Below are 18,047 nucleotides of genomic sequence, written 5' to 3' on the forward strand. Positions count from 1 at the left end.
ACACCCATCCACATATAGCAGATAGCCAAACCAGTACTGAAAATTATCAATAACAGAGAACCCTTGAAAAGATTTCCCGCAAGGAAAACCATAAAATCAATAGACGATACTCTCTTCACATCCCTCTGACAAACACTGTACTCTGAGAGGAACTGGGCTTCAGAATGCTTAGAAGCGCTTATCAAAGAAGAAATAAAAACATAATTTATGCTTACCTGATAAATTTATTTCTCTTGTGGTGTATCCAGTCCACGGATCATCCATTACTTGTGGGATATTCTCATTCCCAACAGGAAGTTGCAAGAGGAAACCCACAGCAGAGCTGTCTATATAGCTCCTCCCCTAACTGCCATATCCAGTCATTCGACCAAAAACAAACAGAGAAAGGAGAAACCATAGGGTGCAGTGGTGACTGTAGTTTAAAATGAAAAAATACCTGCCTTAAAATGACAGGGCGGGCCGTGGACTGGATACACCACAAGAGAAATAAATTTATCAGGTAAGCATAAATTATGTTTTCTCTTGTAAGGTGTATCCAGTCCACGGATCATCCATTACTTGTGGGATACCAATACCAAAGCTAAAGTACACGGATGAAGGGAGGGACAAGGCAGGTACTAAATCAGAAGGTACCACTGCCTGTAAAACCTTTCGTTCAGGAGGCTGCTGTCCAGCAGTGATGATGCTTTTCAGCCAGAAGGAAAGAGAGGTAGCAGTCACTTTCTGACCTCTCCTCTTACCAGAATAGACAACAAACAAGGATGATGTTTGTCTGAAATCTTTAGTTGCTTTTAAATAGAATTTTTAAGCACGAACCACGTCAAGATTGTGTAAAAGTCGTTCCTTCCTAGAAACTGGATTAGGACACAGAGAAGGAACAATGATTTCCTGGTTAATATTCTTATTAGAAACCACTCTTGGAAGGAAACCAGGTTTGGTACGCAAAACAACCTTATCTGCATGGAACACCAGATAGGGTGAATTACACTGCAAAGCAGACAATTCAGAAACTCTTCGAGCAGAAGAAATGGCTACTAAAAACAAAACTTTCCAAGATAATAACTTAATATCTATGGAATGCAAAGGTTCAAACGGAACCCCTTGAAGAATTGAAAGAACTAAATTTAGACTCCATGGAGGAGCCACAGGCTTGTAAACAGGCTTGATTCTAACTAGGGCCTGTGCAAACACCTGGACGTCTGGTACAGCTGCCAGACGCTTATGTAACAGGATAGACAGAGCAGATATCTGTCCCTTTAAGGAACTAGCTGACAGACCTTTCTCCAATCCTTCTTGGAGAAAAGACAATATCCTTGGAATCCTAACCTTACTCCACGAGTAACCCTTGGATTCACACCAACAAAGATATTTCCGCCATATCTTATGGTAAATTTTCCTGGTGACAGGCTTTCTGGCCTGTATCAGAGTGTCTATAACTGATTCAGAGAACCCACGCTTAGCTAGAATTAAGCATTCAATCTCCAAGCAGTCAGTTGCAGAGAAACTAGATTTGGATGCTTGAAAGTACCTTGAATTAGAAGATCCTGCCGCGATGGCAGTTTCCATGGTGGGACAGATGACATGTCCACTAGGTCTGCATACCAAGTCCTGCGTGGCCACGCAGGCGCTATCAGAATTACCGAAGTCTTCCCCTGTTTGATTCTGGCTACTAGCCGAGGGAGAAGAGGAAACGGTGGAAAGACATACGCTAGACTGAATGACCAAGGCACTATTAATGCATCTATCAATGCCGCCTTGGGATCCCTGGATCTGGATCCGTAAAGGGGAAGTTTGGTGTTCTGACAGGACGCCATCAGATCCAATTCTGGAATCCCCCATAGCTGGGTCAGCTGAGCAAAAACCTCCGGGTGGAGTTCCCACTCCCCCGGATGGAAAGTCTGACGACTTAGAAAATACGCCTCTGAGTTGTCTACCCCTGGGATGTGAATTGCAGATAGATGGCAGGAGTGATCCTCTGCCCATTTAATGATCTTGGATACTTCCTTCATCGCTAGGGAACTCTTTGTTCCTCCCTGATGATTGATGTACGCTACAGTCGTGATGTTGTCCGACTGAAATCCTCCGCAAGTTGAGGCCACGCCTGGAGCGTATTGAATATCGCTCTCAGTTCCAAAATGTTTATCGGGAGAAGAGATTCTTCCCGAGACCATAGACCCTGAGCCTTCAGGGAGTCCCAGACCGCACCCCAGCCTAACAGACTGGCATCTGTCGTGACAATGATCCACTCCGGTCTGAGGAAAATCATTCCCTGAGACAGGTGATCTTGAGACAACCACCAGAGAAGAGAGTCTCTGGTTTTCTGGTCCATTTGTATTTGAGGAGACAAATCTGCGTAATCTCCATTCCACTGTTTGAGCATGCTCAGTTGCAGTGGTCTGAGATGAATTTGGGCAAAAGGGACTACGTCCATTGCAGCAACCATTAAACCAATTACCTCCATGCACTGAGCCACAGAAGGCCGAGGAATGGAATGAAGAACTCGGCAAGTATTCAACAGTTTTGACTTCCTGATCTCTGTCAGAAAGATTTTCATTTCTACCGAGTCTATTAGTGTTCCCAGGAAGGGAACCCTTGTGAGCAGGGACAGAGAACTTTTTTCTACGTTCACCTTCCACCTGTGAGACCTTAGAAAGGCCAGAACAATGTCCGTATGAGCCTTGGCTCTGTGAAAGGACGACGCCTGTATTAATATGTCGTCTAGGTAAGGTGCTACTGCAATGCCCCGCGGTCTTAGTACCTCTAGAAGGGACCCTAGCACCTTTGTGAAAATTCTGGGAGCGGTGGCCAACCTGAAAGGAAGGGCCACAAACTGGTAATGTTTGTCCAGAAAGGCGAACCTTAGGAACTGATGGTGATCTTTGTGGATAGGAATATGTAGATACGCATACTTTAGATCCACGGTAGTCATATATTGACCCTCCTGGATCATCGGCAAGATTGTCCGAATGGTTTCCATCTTGAAAGACGGAACTCTGAGGAATTTGTTTAGAATTTTTAGATCCAGGATTGGCCTGAAAGTTCCCTCCTTTTTGGGAACTACGAACAGGTTTGAGTAAAAGCCCAGTCCTTGTTCTGCAATTGGAACTGGGTGTATCTAGCCGAGGGAGAACGCCTGTTTCTTTGTTTGGTCTGAAGACAAACGAGAAATGTGGAACCTTCCCCTTGGGGGAGAATCCTTGAATTCTAGAAGGTACCCCTGAGCAACTATTTCTAATGCCCAGGGATCTGGAACATCTCTTGCCCAAGCCTGAGCAAAGAGAGAAAGTCTGCCCCCTACTAGATCCGATCCCGGATCGGGGGCTACCCCTTCATGCTGTCTTGGTAGCAGGAGCAGGCTTCTTGGCCTGTTTACCCTTATTCCAGCCCTGCAAGGGTTTCCAGGTTGCTTTGTGCTGGGAAGCATTATCTTGCTTTGCGGCAGCAGAGGTTGCAGCAGGTCTGCTCATGAAGTTGCGAAAGGAGCGAAAATTAGCCTTGTTTTTGGCCTTAAACGGCCTATCTTGTGGAAGGGCATGGCCCTTGCCCCCAGTGATATCTGAAATAATTTCTTTCAGCTCTGGGCCGAATAGGGTTTTCCCCTTGAAGGGAATATTTAACAGTTTCGTTTTGGACACATCGGACGACCACGATTTGAGCCAAAGCGCTCTTCGCGCCATGATGGCAAAACCTGAGTTTTTTGCCGCTAGCTTAGCTAATTGGAGAGCGGCATCAGTGATAAATGAATTAGCCAGCTTTAGAGCATGAATTCTATCCATGACGTCTCCCTCTGGAGCGACTCCTCCAGGGCCTCGGACCAAAAAGCCACTGCAGTAGTTACCGGAATAATGCAGGCAATTGGTTGAAGAAGAAAACCTTGCTGAACAAAAATTTTCTTCAGCAATCCTTCCAATTTTTTATCCATAGGATCTTTGAAAGCACAACTGTCCTCTATTGGTATAGTTGTACGCTTAGCAAGTGTTGAAACAGCCCCCTCTACCTTGGGGACCGTCTGCCACGCGTCCCGCCTGGGGTCGTTTATGGGGAACATTTTCTTAAAGATAGGGGGGGGAACAAAAGGTACACCTGGTCTCTCCCACTCCTTAGTCACAATATCCACCACCATCTTTGGGATCGGAAATGCCTCAGTGTATACAGGGACCTCTAAAAACCAGTCCATTTTACACAATTTTTCTGGGACCACCATGGGGTCGCAATCATCCAGCGTAGCTAAAACCTCCTTAAGCAGGACACGGAGAAGTTCCAGCTTAAATTTAAACGCTAAGGAATCTGACTCTGCCTGCTGAGAAACTTTTCCTGTGTCAGAAATTTCTCCCTCAGACAGACCGTCCCTCACTGCTACTTCTGAGTTTTGTGAGGGTACTACAGATAAATTATCCAAAGCTTCTGATTGCTCATCCTCTGCATTTAAAACTGATCTATCGCGCTTTTTTGGAAAAAACAGAATTTATGTTTACCTGATAAATTTCTTTCTCCAACGGTGTGTCCGGTCCACGGCGTCATCCTTACTTGTGGGATATTCTCTTCCCCAACAGGAAATGGCAAAGAGCCCAGCAAAGCTGGTCACATGATCCCTCCTAGGCTCCGCCTACCCCAGTCATTCGACCGACGTTAAGGAGGAATATTTGCATAGGAGAAACCATATGGTACCGTGGTGACTGTAGTTAAAGAAAATAAATTATCAGACCTGATTAAAAAAACCAGGGCGGGCCGTGGACCGGACACACCGTTGGAGAAAGAAATTTATCAGGTAAACATAAATTCTGTTTTCTCCAACATAGGTGTGTCCGGTCCACGGCGTCATCCTTACTTGTGGGAACCAATACCAAAGCTTTAGGACACGGATGAAGGGAGGGAGCAAATCAGGTCACCTAAATGGAAGGCACCACGGCTTGCAAAACCTTTCTCCCAAAAATAGCCTCAGAAGAAGCAAAAGTATCAAACTTGTAAAATTTGGTAAAAGTGTGCAGTGAAGACCAAGTCGCTGCCCTACATATCTGATCAACAGAAGCCTCGTTCTTGAAGGCCCATGTGGAAGCCACAGCCCTAGTGGAGTGAGCTGTGATTCTTTCAGGAGGCTGCCGTCCGGCAGTCTCATAAGCCAATCGGATAATGCTTTTAATCCAGAAGGAGAGAGAGGTAGAAGTTGCTTTTTGACCTCTCCGTTTACCAGAATAAACAACAAACAAAAACAAAGTTTGTCTGAAATCCTTAGTAGCTGCTAAGTAAAATTTGAGAGCACGAACTACATTCAAGTTGTGCAACAAACGTTCCTTCTTTGAAACTGGATTAGGACACAAAGAAAGGTACAACTATCTCCTGGTTAATGTCTTTGTTAGAAACAACTTTTGGAAGAAAACCAGGTTTAGTACGCAAAACCACCTTATCTGCATGGAACTCCAGATAAGGAGAAGAACACTGCAGAGCAGATAATTCTGAAACTCTTCTAGCAGAAGAAATTGCAACCAAAAACAAACTTTCCAAGATAATAACTTAATATCAACGGAATGTAAGGGTTCAAACGGAACCCCCTGAAGAACTGAAAGAACTAGGTTGAGACTCCAAGTAGGAGTCAAAATTTTGTAAACAGGCTTGATTCTAACCAGAGCCTGAACAAAGGCTAGAACATCTGGCACAGCTGCCAGCTTTTTGTGAAGTAACACGGACAAGGCAGAAATCTGTCCCATCAAGGAACTTGCAGATAATCCTTTTTCCAATCCTTCTCGAAGGAAGGATAGACCGGAGCCGTTTTTATATTTAACCCCTTTACAGTCCCTGGAATCTGCTTTGCTGAGACCCAACCAAGCCCAAAGGGGAATACGATACCAAATGATGCCTTCAGAAAGACTTTTCTATGTATCAGAGCTCCACACACATGCAGCTGCATGCCATGCTGTCCTCAAAAACAAGTGCGCCATTACCGGCGCGAAAATGAGGCTCTGACTATGATTAGGGAAAGCCCCTAAAGAATAAGGTGTCAAAAACAGTGCCTGCCGATATAATCATATCAAAATACCCAGAATAAATGATTCCTCAAGGCTAAATATGTGTTAATAATGAATCGATTTAGCCCAGAAAAAGTCTACAGTCTTAATAAGCCCTTGTGAAGCCCTTATTTACTATCTTAATAAAAATGGCTTACCGGATCCCATAGGGAAAATGACAGCTTCCAGCATTACATCGTCTTGTTAGAATGTGTCATACCTCAAGCAGCAAGAGACTGCACACTGTTCCCCCAACTGAAGTTAATTGCTCTCAACAGTCCTGTGTGGAACAGCCATGGATTTTAGTTACGGTTGCTAAAATCATTTTCCTCATACAAACAGAATTCTTCATCTCTTTTCTGTTTCTGAGTAAATAGTACATACCAGCACTATTTGAAAATAACAAACTCTTGATTGAATAATAAAAACTACAGTTAAACACTAAAAAACTCTAAGCCATCTCCGTGGAGATGTTGCCTGTACAACGGCAAAGAGAATGACTGGGGTAGGCGGAGCCTAGGAGGGATCATGTGACCAGCTTTGCTGGGCTCTTTGCCATTTCCTGTTGGGGAAGAGAATATCCCACAAGTAAGGATGACGCCGTGGACCGGACACACCTATGTTGGAGAAACTGGCAGTTTGGATAAAAATGCTGCAAGGGAATTATCCATTACTGCTGCTAATTGTTGTAAAGTAATAGGGGCCAATGTGCTAGAGGTACTAGGCATCGTTTGCGCGGGCGTAACTGGTGTAAACACATGGGGAGAGGAAGAAGGACTATCCTCATTACCCTCTGTTAAAAATGCAGCCCAAGATGATTCCTTAAGTGTCACTGGATGGTCTTTAAAATGCTTAGATGTTTTAGCACACTTTAAACATAAATGCAATGGGGGTACCGCCATGGCTTTTAAACATAAAGAGCAAGGTCTTTCTGAAGGCTCAGACATGTTTGACAGTACTACAATATTGAAAAAATCACTTTTTGAAAAAACGTTACTGTCTCTTTAAATAATAAAAAGCACACACTTTTTTACCAAATCAAAAAACATCTGATCTTTATGAAATTTTCACCACATGATCCTAATGCTTTGAAATGATTGCACACAAATTTTCAAATCAATTAACCCCTTATTGCCCAAACCGGAGCAAATTGAAGTAAACAACCGGTTTAACCCACTACAGTACGATGCCACAGTCTTTGCTGTGGCTTTACCTTCCTTTAGGGTTATTTGTAGAAGAAAAATAAGCCTCCCTGAAGTCCTCCTGTACTCTCAGGACTCTACACGTGAAGCTGCATGAAGCTGTCTTGCAAATCAACTGCGCAACTGAGGCGTGAAAATGAGGCCCCCTCCCTCTTCACTCCAGAGTTATGGGGCCTTCCTGAGTCAGATTAGGTGTCTTACAATATGCCAAGCGTAATAAAAAACCCAAAAGTGTTTCCAACGTCTAAAACGCTTGAACAAATATAAGATTACACTAATAAAGTAATCGATTTAGCCCATCACAGTGTCTACCAGTATTTAAGCCCTTAACTGAAGCCATCCTTCTATACTGTGTCTCAGAAAATGGCTTACCTTCCCTCATGGGATTTCTGTCAGTCTTCTAGCACTACCAAGTCTTGTTAGAAAAAAATGACTGAGCATACCTTAAGCAGTTAAGCCTGCAAACTGTTCCCCCCAACTGAAGTTCTCCGGTACTCAACAGTCCTGCGTGGGAACAGCAATGGATTTTAGTTACGACATGCTAAAATCTTTTTCCTCTCAGCAGAAATCTTCATCACTTTCTGCCTCAGAGTAAATAGTACAAACCGGCACTATTTTAAAATAATAAACTCTTGATTGAAGAAATAAAAACTACAAATCTAACACCACAAACTCTTTACCCTCCCGTGGAGATGCTACTTGCTAGAGCGGCAAAGAGAATGACTGGGGGGGCGGAGCCTGAGGGGAGCTATATGGACAGCTTTGCTGTGTGCTCTCTTTGCCACTTCCTGTAGGGATTGAGAATATCCCACAAGTAAGGATGAATCCGTGGACTGGATACACCAAGTAAGAGAAAGATAATATCCTGGGAATCCTGACTTTACTCCATGAGTAGCCCTTGGATTCACACCAATAAAGATATTTCCGCCATATCTTATGATAGATTTTCCTGGTGACAGGCTTTCGTGCCTGAATTAAGGTATCAATGACTGACTCGGAGAAACCACGCTTTGATAAAATCAATCGTTCAATCTCCAGGCAGTCAGCCACAGAGAAATTAGATTTGGATGGTTGAAAGGACCTTGAAGTAGAAGGTCCTGTCTCAGCGGCAGAGTCCCTGGTGGAAAGGATGACATGTCCACCAGATCTGCATACCAAGTCCTGCGTGGCCACGCAGGCGCTATCAAGATCACCGATGCTCTCTCCTGCTTGATTTTGGCAATCAGACGAGGGAGCAGAGGAAACACATAAGCCAGGTGGAAGGACCAAGGCGCTGCTAGAGCATCTATCAGCGTTGCCTTGGTGTCCCTGGACCTGGATCCGTAACAAGGAAGCTTGGCGTTCTGGCGAGACGCCATGAGATCCAGTTCTGGTTTGCCCCAACGATGAACCAATTGAGCAAATACCTCCGGATGGAGATCCCACTCCCTCGGATGAAAAGTCTGACGACTTAGAAAATCCGCCTCCCAGTTCTCTACACCTGGGATATGGATAGCTGATAGGTGGCAAGAGTAAATCTCTGCCCAGCGAATTATCTTGGAGACTTCTAACATCGCTAGGGAACTCCTTGTTCCCCCTTGATGGTTGATGTAAGCCACAGTCGTGATGTTGTCCGACTGAAATCTGATGAACCTCATTGTCGCTAAATGAGGCCAAGCCTGAAGAGCATTGAATATCGCTCTTAGTTCCAGAATGTTTATTGGAAGGAGTGACTCCTCCTGAGTTCACGATCCCTGAGCCTTCAGGGAGTTCCAGACTGCACCCCAACCTAGAAGGCTGGCATCTGTCGTCACAATTGTCCAATCTGGCCTGCGAAAGGTCATACCTTTGGACAGATGGACCCGAGATAGCCACCAGAGAAGAGAATCCCTTGTCTCTTGATCCAGATTTAGTAGAGTGGAGAAATCTGTGTAATCCCCATTCCACTGACTGAGCATGCAGAGTTGCAGCGGTCTGAGATGTAGGCGTGCAAACGGCACTATGTCCATTGCCGCTACCATTAAGCCGATTACTTCCATGCACTGAGCCACCGAAGGGCGAGGGATGGAATAAAGAACACAGCAGGAATTTAGAAGCTTTGATAACCTGGACTCCGTCAGGTAAATTTTCATTTCTACAGAATCTATCAGAGTCCCTAGGAAGGAAACTCTTGTAAGGGGGGATAGAGAACTCTTTCCTCGTTCACCTTCCACCCATGCGACCTCAGAAATGCCAACACTATGTCCGTATGAGACTTGGCAATTTGGAAGTTTGACGCCTGAATTAGGATGTCGTCTAAATAAGGGGCCACTGCTATGCCCCGCGGCCTTAGGACCGCCAGAAGCGACCCTAGAACCTTCGTAAAAATTCTTGGGGCTGTAGCTAGCCCAAAGGGAAGAGCTACAAACTGGTAATGACTGTCTAGGAAGGCAAACCTGAGAAACCGATGATGATCTTTGTGTATCGGAATGTGAAGATAAGCATCCTTTAAATCCACTGTAGTCATGTATTGACCCTCCTGGATCATAGGTAGGATAGTACGAATAGTCTCCATCTTGAATGATGGAACTCTGAGGAATTTGTTTAAGATCCAAAATTGGTCTGAAGGTTCCCTCTTTTTTGGGAACTACAAACAGATTTGAGTAAAATCCCTGTCCCTGTTCCTCCTTTGGAACTGGATGGATCACTCCCATAACTAGGAGGTCTTGTACACAGTGTAAGAATGCCTCTCTCTTTATCTGGTTTGCAATAATAATATTGTGAAAGGTGAAATCTCCCTTTTGGGGGGGAAGCCTTGAAGTCCAGAAGATATCCCTGGGATATAATTTCCAACGCCCAGGGATCCTGAACATCTCTTGCCCACACCTGGGCGAAAAGCGAAAGTCTGCCCCCTACTAGATCCGTTATCGGATAGGGGGCCGTTCCTTCATGCTGTCTTAGAGGCAGCAGCAGGCTTTTTGGCCTGCTTACCCTTGTTCCAGGTCTGGTCAGGTCTCCAGACCGTCTTGGACTGAGCAAAAGTTCCCTCTTGTTTTGCATTAGAGGAAGTTGATGCCGCACTTGCCTTGAAGTTTCGAAAGGCACGAAAATTAGACTGTTTGGCCCTTGTTTGGACCTATCCTGAGGAAGGGCATGACCTTTTCCTCCAGTGATATCAGCAATAATCTCATTCAAACCAGGCCCAAATAGGGTCTGCCCCTTGAAGGGAATGTTAAGCAGCTTAGACTTTGAAGTAACGTCAGCTGACCATGATTTAAGCCATAGCGCTCTGCGCGCCTGGATAGCAAAACCAGAATTCTTAGCCGTTAGTTTAGTCAAATGAACAATGGCATTAGAAACAAAAGAATTGGCTAGCTTAAGTGCTCTAAGCTTGTCAAGTATGTCATCCAATGGAGTTGCTACCTGTAGAGCTTCTTCCAGATACTCAAACCAGAACACCGCAGCAGCAGTGACAGGAGCAATGCATGTAAGGGGCTGTAGGATAAAACCTTGTTGAATAAACATTTTCTTAAGGTAACCCTCTAACTTTTTATCCATTGGATCTAAGAAAGCACAACTGTCCTCGACAGGGATAGTAGTACGCTTTGCTACAGTAGAAACTGCTCCCTCCACCTTAGGAACTGTCTGCCATAAGTCCCGTGTGGTGGCGTCTATTGGAAACATTTTTCTAAAAATAGGAGGGGGAGAGAACGGCACACCTGGCCTATCCCATTCCTTAGTAATAATTTCTGTAAACCTTTTAGGTATTGGAAAAACATCAGTACACACCGGCACTGCATAGTATTTATCCAGTCTACACAATTTCTCTGGCACTGCAATTGTATCACAGTCATTCAGAGCAGTTAAAACCTCCCTGAGTAACACGCACAGGTGCTCAAGCTTAAATTTAAATGTAGAAATATCAGAATCAGGTTGCATCATCTTCCCTGAGTCAGAAATATCACCCACAGAAAGAAGCTCTCCTTCAGCTTCTGCATATTGTAAGGCATTATCAGACATAGCTCTTAAAGCGTCAGTATGCTCTGTATTTCATCTAACTCCAGAGCTATCTCGCTTTCCTCTAAATTCAGGTAGTCTGGCTAATACCGCTGATAGTGTATTATCCATGACTGCCGCCATGTCTTGTAAAGTAAACGCTATGGGCGCCCTAGATGTACTTGGCGCCATTTGAGCGGGAGTCCCTTGAGCGGGAGTCAAAGGATTTGAGACGTGGGCAGAGTTAGTCGGCATAACTTCCCCCTCCTCAGATTCCTCTGGTGATAAATTTTTTAAAGACAGAATATGATCTTTATTGCTTAAAGTGAAATCAGTACATTTGGTACACATTCTAAGAGGGGGCTCCACAATGGCTTTTAAACATAATGAACAAGGAGTTTCCTCTATGTCAGACATGTTTTTAACAAGCAAATATAATAAACGGTACTGTGCCTTTAAGAGAAACAAATTTTGTCAGAATTTGAAAAACAGTGAAAAAAGGCAGTAAATCAAACAAAATTTTGACAGTGTGTATAATAGGCTAACAGAGCATTGCACCCACTTGCAAATGGATGATTAACCCCTTAGTTCAAAAACCGGATCAAAAAAACGATCTAGACATTTTTTAGCAGTCACACCAAACTGCCACAGCCTTGCTGTGGGCCTTAACACAGTGGAAAGCCTCAGGAAACTGTTTCTAGGCAAATTTAAGCCAGCCATGTGGAAAAAACTAGGCCCCAATAAAGTTTTATCACCAAAGTATATATAAAAACGTTTAAACATGCCAGCAAACGTTTTATATTACAAATATAAAAGAGTATTACCTCAGAAAATAAGCATGATACCAGTCGCTATTAAATCACTGTATTCAGGCTTACCTTACATAAATTTGGCAACAGCAGCAATTTCTAGCATTCACATCTTCTAGAAAAATCTTAACTGCACATACCTCATAGCAGGATAACCTGCACGCCATTCCCCCGCTGAAGTTATCTCTCTTCAGTCATGTGTGAGAAAAGCAATGGATCTTAGTTACAACCTGCTAAGATCATAGAAATCACAGGCAGATTCTTCTGTTTTTCTGCCTGGAACAAAATAGTACAACTCCGGTACCATTTAAAAATAATAAACGTTTGATTGAAGTAAAATAACAGCTACATTTCACCACTTCTCTCTTACTACCTCCATGTTTGTTAAGAGTTGCAAGAGAATGACTGGATATGGCAGTTAGGGGAGGAGCTATATAGACAGCTCTGCTGTGGGTGCCCTCTTGCAACTTCCTGTTAGGAATGAGAATATCCCACAAGTAATGGATGATCCGTGGACTGGATACACCTTACAAGAGAAAAGCAAGCACAAACTTACTTCACCACCTCCATAGGAGGCAAAGTTTGTAAAACTGAAAAGTGGGTGTGGTGAGAGGTGTATTTATAGGCATTTTGAGGTTTGGGAAACTTTGCCCACTAGCTCATGGACTCTTGCCAATTACATGAAAGAAATGTGGCTCCGAAGAGAGCTTGAAGAGAGCTTGCGGCCGTCTTCTTCCCGATTCATTACGGAACGTTGTGAACAAATGCACAAATCTATTCAAAAGTGATTTTGTGGTCACAAGTACATAAAAAACATAATTTATGCTTACCTGATAAATTCCTTTCTCCTGTAGTGTGGTCAGTCCACGGGTCATCATTACTTCTGGGATATTAACTCCTCCCCAACAGGAAGTGCAAGAGGATCACCCAGCAGAGCTGCTATATAGCTCCTCCCCTCTACGTCACACCCAGTCATTCGACCGAGAACCAACGAGAAAGGAGAAGCCAAAGGGTGCAGTGGTGACTGGAGTATAATTTAAAAATTTAGACCTGCCATAAAAACAGGGCGGGCCGTGGACTGACCACACTACAGGAGAAAGGAATTTATAAGGTAAGCATAAATTATGTTTTCTCCTGTTCAGTGTGGTCAGTCCACGGGTCATCATTACTTCTGGGATACCAATACCAAAGCTAAAGTACACGGATGACGGGAGGGACAGGCAGGCTCTTTATACGGAAGGAACCACTGCCTGAAGAACCTTTCTCCCAAAAACAGCCTCCGAAGAAGCAAAAGTGTCAAATTTGTAAAATTTGGAAAAAGTATGAAGAGAAGACCAAGTTGCAGCCTTGCAAATCTGTTCAACAGAAGCCTCATTCTTAAAGGCCCAAGTGGAAGCCACAGCTCTAGTAGAATGAGCTGTAATTCTTTCAGGAGGCTGCTGTCCAGCAGTCTCATAAGCTAAACGTATTATGCTACGAAGCCAAAAAGAGAGAGAGGTAGCAGAAGCTTTTTGACCTCTCCTCTGACCAGAATAAACAGGGAAGACGTTTGTCGAAAATCCTTAGTTGCCTGTAGATAAAATTTCAGGGCACGGACTACATCTAGATTGTGTAGAAGACGTTCCTTCTTCGAAGAAGGATTAGGACACAAAGATGGAACAACAATCTCCTGATTGATATTCCTGTTAGTGACCACCTTAGGTAAGAACCCAGGTTTAGTACGCAGAACTACCTTGTCTGAATGAAAAATCAGATAAGGAGAATCACAATGTAAGGCAGATAACTCAGAGACTCTTCGAGCCGAGGAAATAGCCATTAAAAACAGAACTTTCCAAGATAACAATTTGATATCAATGGAATGAAGGGGTTCAAACGGAACACCCTGTAAAACATTAAGAACTAAGTTCAAACTCCATGGTGGAGCAACAGTTTTAAACACAGGCTTAATCCTGGCCAAAGCCTGACAAAAAGCCTGAACGTCTGGAACCTGTGACAGACGTTTGTGTAAAAGAATGGACAGAGCTGAAATCTGTCCCTTTAAGGAACTAGCGGATAAACCCTTTTCTAAACCTTCTTGTAGAAAAGACAATATCCTAGGAATCCTAACCTTACTCCATGAGTAACTCTTGGACTCGCACCAATATAAGTATTTACGCCATATTTTATGGTAAATCTTTCTGGTAACAGGCTTCCTAGCCTGTATTAAGGTATCAATTACTGACTCAGAAAAACCACGTTTTGATAAAATCAAGCGTTCAATTTCCAAGCAGTCAGCTTCAGAGAAATTAGATTTTGATGTTTGAAGGGACCCTGGATCAGAAGGTCCTGTCTCAGAGGCAGAGACCAAGGTGGACAGGATGACATGTCCACTAGATCTGCATACCAAGTCCTGCGTGGCCACGCAGGCGCTATTAGAATCACCGATGCTCTCTCCTGTTTGATTCTGGCAATCAAACGAGGAAGCATCGGGAAGGGTGGAAACACATAAGCCATCCCGAAGGTCCAAGGTGCTGTCAAGGCATCTATCAGGACCGCTCCCGGATCCCTGGATCTGGACCCGTAACAAGGAAGCTTGGCGTTCTGTCGAGACGCCATGAGATCTATCTCTGGTTTGCCCCAACGTCAAAGTATTTGGGCAAAAACCTCCGGATGAAGTTCCCACTCCCCCGGATGAAAAGTCTGACGACTTAGGAAATCCGCCTCCCAGTTCTCCACTCCCGGGATGTGGATTGCTGACAGGTGGCAAGAGTGAGACTCTGCCCAGTGAATTATCTTTGATACTTCCATCATCGCTAGGGAGCTTCTTCTCCCTCCTTGATGGTTGATGTAAGCTACAGTCGTGATGTTGTCCGACTGAAACCTGATGAACCCCCGAGTTGTTAACTGGGGCCAAGCCAGAAGGGCATTGAGAACTGCTCTCAATTCCAGAATGTTTATTGGCAGGAGACTCTCCTCCTGAGTCCATGATCCCTGAGCCTTCAGAGAATTCCAGACAGCGCCCCAACCTAGTAGGCTGTCGTCTGTCGTTACGATTGTCCAATCTGGCCTGCTGAATGGCATCCCCCTGGACAGAGGTGGCCGAGAAAGCCACCATAGAAGAGAATTTCTGGTCTCTTGATCCAGATTCAGAGTAGGGGACAAATCTGAGTAATCCCCATTCCACTGACTTAGCATGCACAATTGCAGCGGTCTGAGATGTAGGCGTGCAAAGGGTACTATGTCCATTGCCGCTACCATTAAGCCGATCACCTCCATGCATTGAGCCACTGACGGGTGTTGAATGGAATGAAGGACACGGCATGTATTTTGAAGCTTTGTTAACCTGTCTTCTGTCAGGTAGATCTTCATTTCTACAGAATCTATAAGAGTCCCTAAGAAGGGAACTCTTGTGAGTGGAAAGAGAGAACTCTTCTTTTCGTTCACTTTCCATCCATGCGACCTTAGAAATGCCAGTACTAACTCTGTATGAGACTTGGCAGTTTGAAAGCTTGAAGCTTGTATCAGAATGTCGTCTAGGTACAGAGCTACCGAAATTCCTCGCGGTCTTAGTACCGCCAGAAGAGCACCCAGAACCTTTGTGAAGATTCTTGGAGCCGTAGCCAATCCGAATGGAAGAGCTACAAACTGGTAATGCCTGTCTAGGAAGGCAAACCTTAGATACCGGTAATGATCTTTGTGAATCGGTATGTGAAGGTAAGCATCCTTTAAATCCACTGTGGTCATGTACTGACCCTTTTGGATCATGGGTAGGATTGTCCGAATAGTTTCCATTTTGAACGATGGAACTCTTAGGAATTTGTTTAGGATCTTTAAATCCAAGATTGGCCTGAAGGTTCCCTCTTTTTTGGGAACCACAAACAGATTTGAGTAAAACCCCTGTCCATGTTCCGACCGCGGAACCGGATGGATCACTCCCATTAGTAAAAGATCTTGTACACAGCGTAGAAACGCCTCTTTCTTTATTTGGTTTGTTGACAACCTTGACAGATGAAATCTCCCTTTTGGGGGAGAGGATTTGAAGTCCAGAAGATATCCCTGAGATATGATCTCTAACGCCCAGGGATCCTGGACATCTCTTGCCCAAGCCTGGGCGAAGAGAGAAAGTCTGCCCCCCACTAGATCCGTTCCCGGATCGGGGGCCCTCGATTCATGCTGTCTTAGGGGCAGCAGCAGGTTTTCTGGCCTGCTTGCCCTTGTTCCAGGACTGGTTAGGTCTCCAGCCTTGTCTGTAGCGAGCAACAGCTCCTTCCTGTTTTGGAGTAGAGGAAGTTGATGCTGCTCCTGCCTTGAAATTACGAAAGGAACGAAAATTAGACTGTCTAGCCTTAGGTTTGGCTCTGTCTTGAGGCAGGGCATGGCCTTTACCTCCTGTAATGTCAGCGATAATTTCTTTCAAACCGGGCCCGAATAAGGTCTGCCCTTTGAAAGGTATGTTAAGTAATTTAGATTTAGAAGTAACGTCAGCTGACCAGGATTTTAGCCACAGTGCTCTGCGTGCCTGAATGGCGAATCCGGAATTCTTAGCCGTAAGTTTTGTTAAATGTACTACGGCATCTGAAACAAATTAATTAGCTAGCTCAAGTGTTTTAAGCTTGCTTGAAATCTCATCTATAGTTATTGAGTCAAGAGTCTCTTTCAGGGACTCGGACCAAAAAGCGGCCGCGGCCGAGACAGACGCAATACATGCAAGGGGTTGCAATATAAAACCTTGTTGAACAAACATTTTCTTAAGGTAACCCTCTAATTTTTTATCCATTGGATCTGAAAAGGCACAGCTATCCTCCACCGGGATAGTGGTACGCTTAGCCAGAGTAGAAACCGCTCCCTCCACCTTAGGGACCGTCTGCCATAAGTCCCGTGTGGTGGCGTCTATTGGAAACATTTTTCTAAACACAGGAGGGGGGGGGGAAAAGGGTACACCGGGCCTATCCCACTCCTTAGTAATTATCTCTGTAAGCCTCTTAGGTATAGGAAATACGTCAGTACTCGCCGGTACCGCATAGTATCTATCCAGCCTACATAATTTCTCTGGGATTGCAACGGTGTTACAATCATTCAGAGCTGCTAATACCTCCCCTAACAGTACACGGAGGTTTTCGAGTTTAAACTTAAAATTAGAAATGTCTGAATCCATTCTATTGGGATCAGAACCGTCACCTGCAGATTGAAGCTCTCCGTCCTCATGTTCTGCATACTGTGACGCAGTATCAGACATGGCCCTATTATTAACAGCGCACTCTGTTCTCACCCCAGAGTGATCACGCTTACCTCTAAGTTCTGGTAATTTAGACAAAACTTCAGTCATAACATTAGCCATATCCTGTAATGTGATTTGTAATGGCCGCCCTGATGTACTCGGCGCTACAATATCACGCACCTCCCGAGCGGGAGATGCAGGTACTGACACGTGAGGCGAGTTAGTCGGCATAACTCTCCCCTCGTTGTTTGGTGAATGATGTTCAATTTGTACAGATTGACTTTTATTTAAAGTAGCATCAATGCAATTAGTACATAAATTTCTATTGGGCTCCACTTTGGCTTTAGCACATATAGCACAGAGATATTCCTCTGAGTCAGACATGTTTAACACACTAGCAATTAAACTAGCAACTTGGAAAAACTTTTCAAAGCAATTTACAAATAATATGAAAAACGTACTGTGCCTTTAAGAAGCACAGAAAAAAAGTTAGGACAGTTGAGTAATAATAAACCGGAGAAACTATAACATCAAATTATCTCCGGTAAAACACAATTTTAGCAAAGGATTGCCCCCATTAGCAATGGATAACTAACCCTGAATAGCAGAAAAAATGTACAGAATATAAACGTTTTTTATCACAGTCAAAGCACAATCTCACAGGTCTGCTGTGAGTGATTACCTCCCTCAAACTAACTTTTGAAGACCCCTGAGCTCTGTAGAGACGAACCGGATCATGCAGGGAAGAAAACAGACTTGTGACTGAATTTTCTGATGCGTAGCAAAAGCGCCAAAATAGGCCCCTCCCCCTCACACACAACAGTGAGGGAGATCAGTAAACTGTCTTAAATTAAATAAAACGACCGCCAAGTGGAAAAAAAAA

The 18,047-nt window shown here is 44.2% G+C and overlaps 1 protein-coding gene across 1 annotated transcript in view; it reads right to left on the bottom strand.

The window, feature by feature from the left end:
• The window catches only part of MORC3 (MORC family CW-type zinc finger 3), a 340,436-nt gene that overhangs the window by 280,211 nt on the left and 42,178 nt on the right, over positions 1–18,047 (bottom strand). The gene's annotated exons all lie outside the window — the stretch shown is intronic.

This window comes from Bombina bombina, chromosome 3 (genome assembly GCF_027579735.1).
Source record: "Bombina bombina isolate aBomBom1 chromosome 3, aBomBom1.pri, whole genome shotgun sequence".
NCBI lineage: Eukaryota > Metazoa > Chordata > Amphibia > Anura > Bombinatoridae > Bombina > Bombina bombina.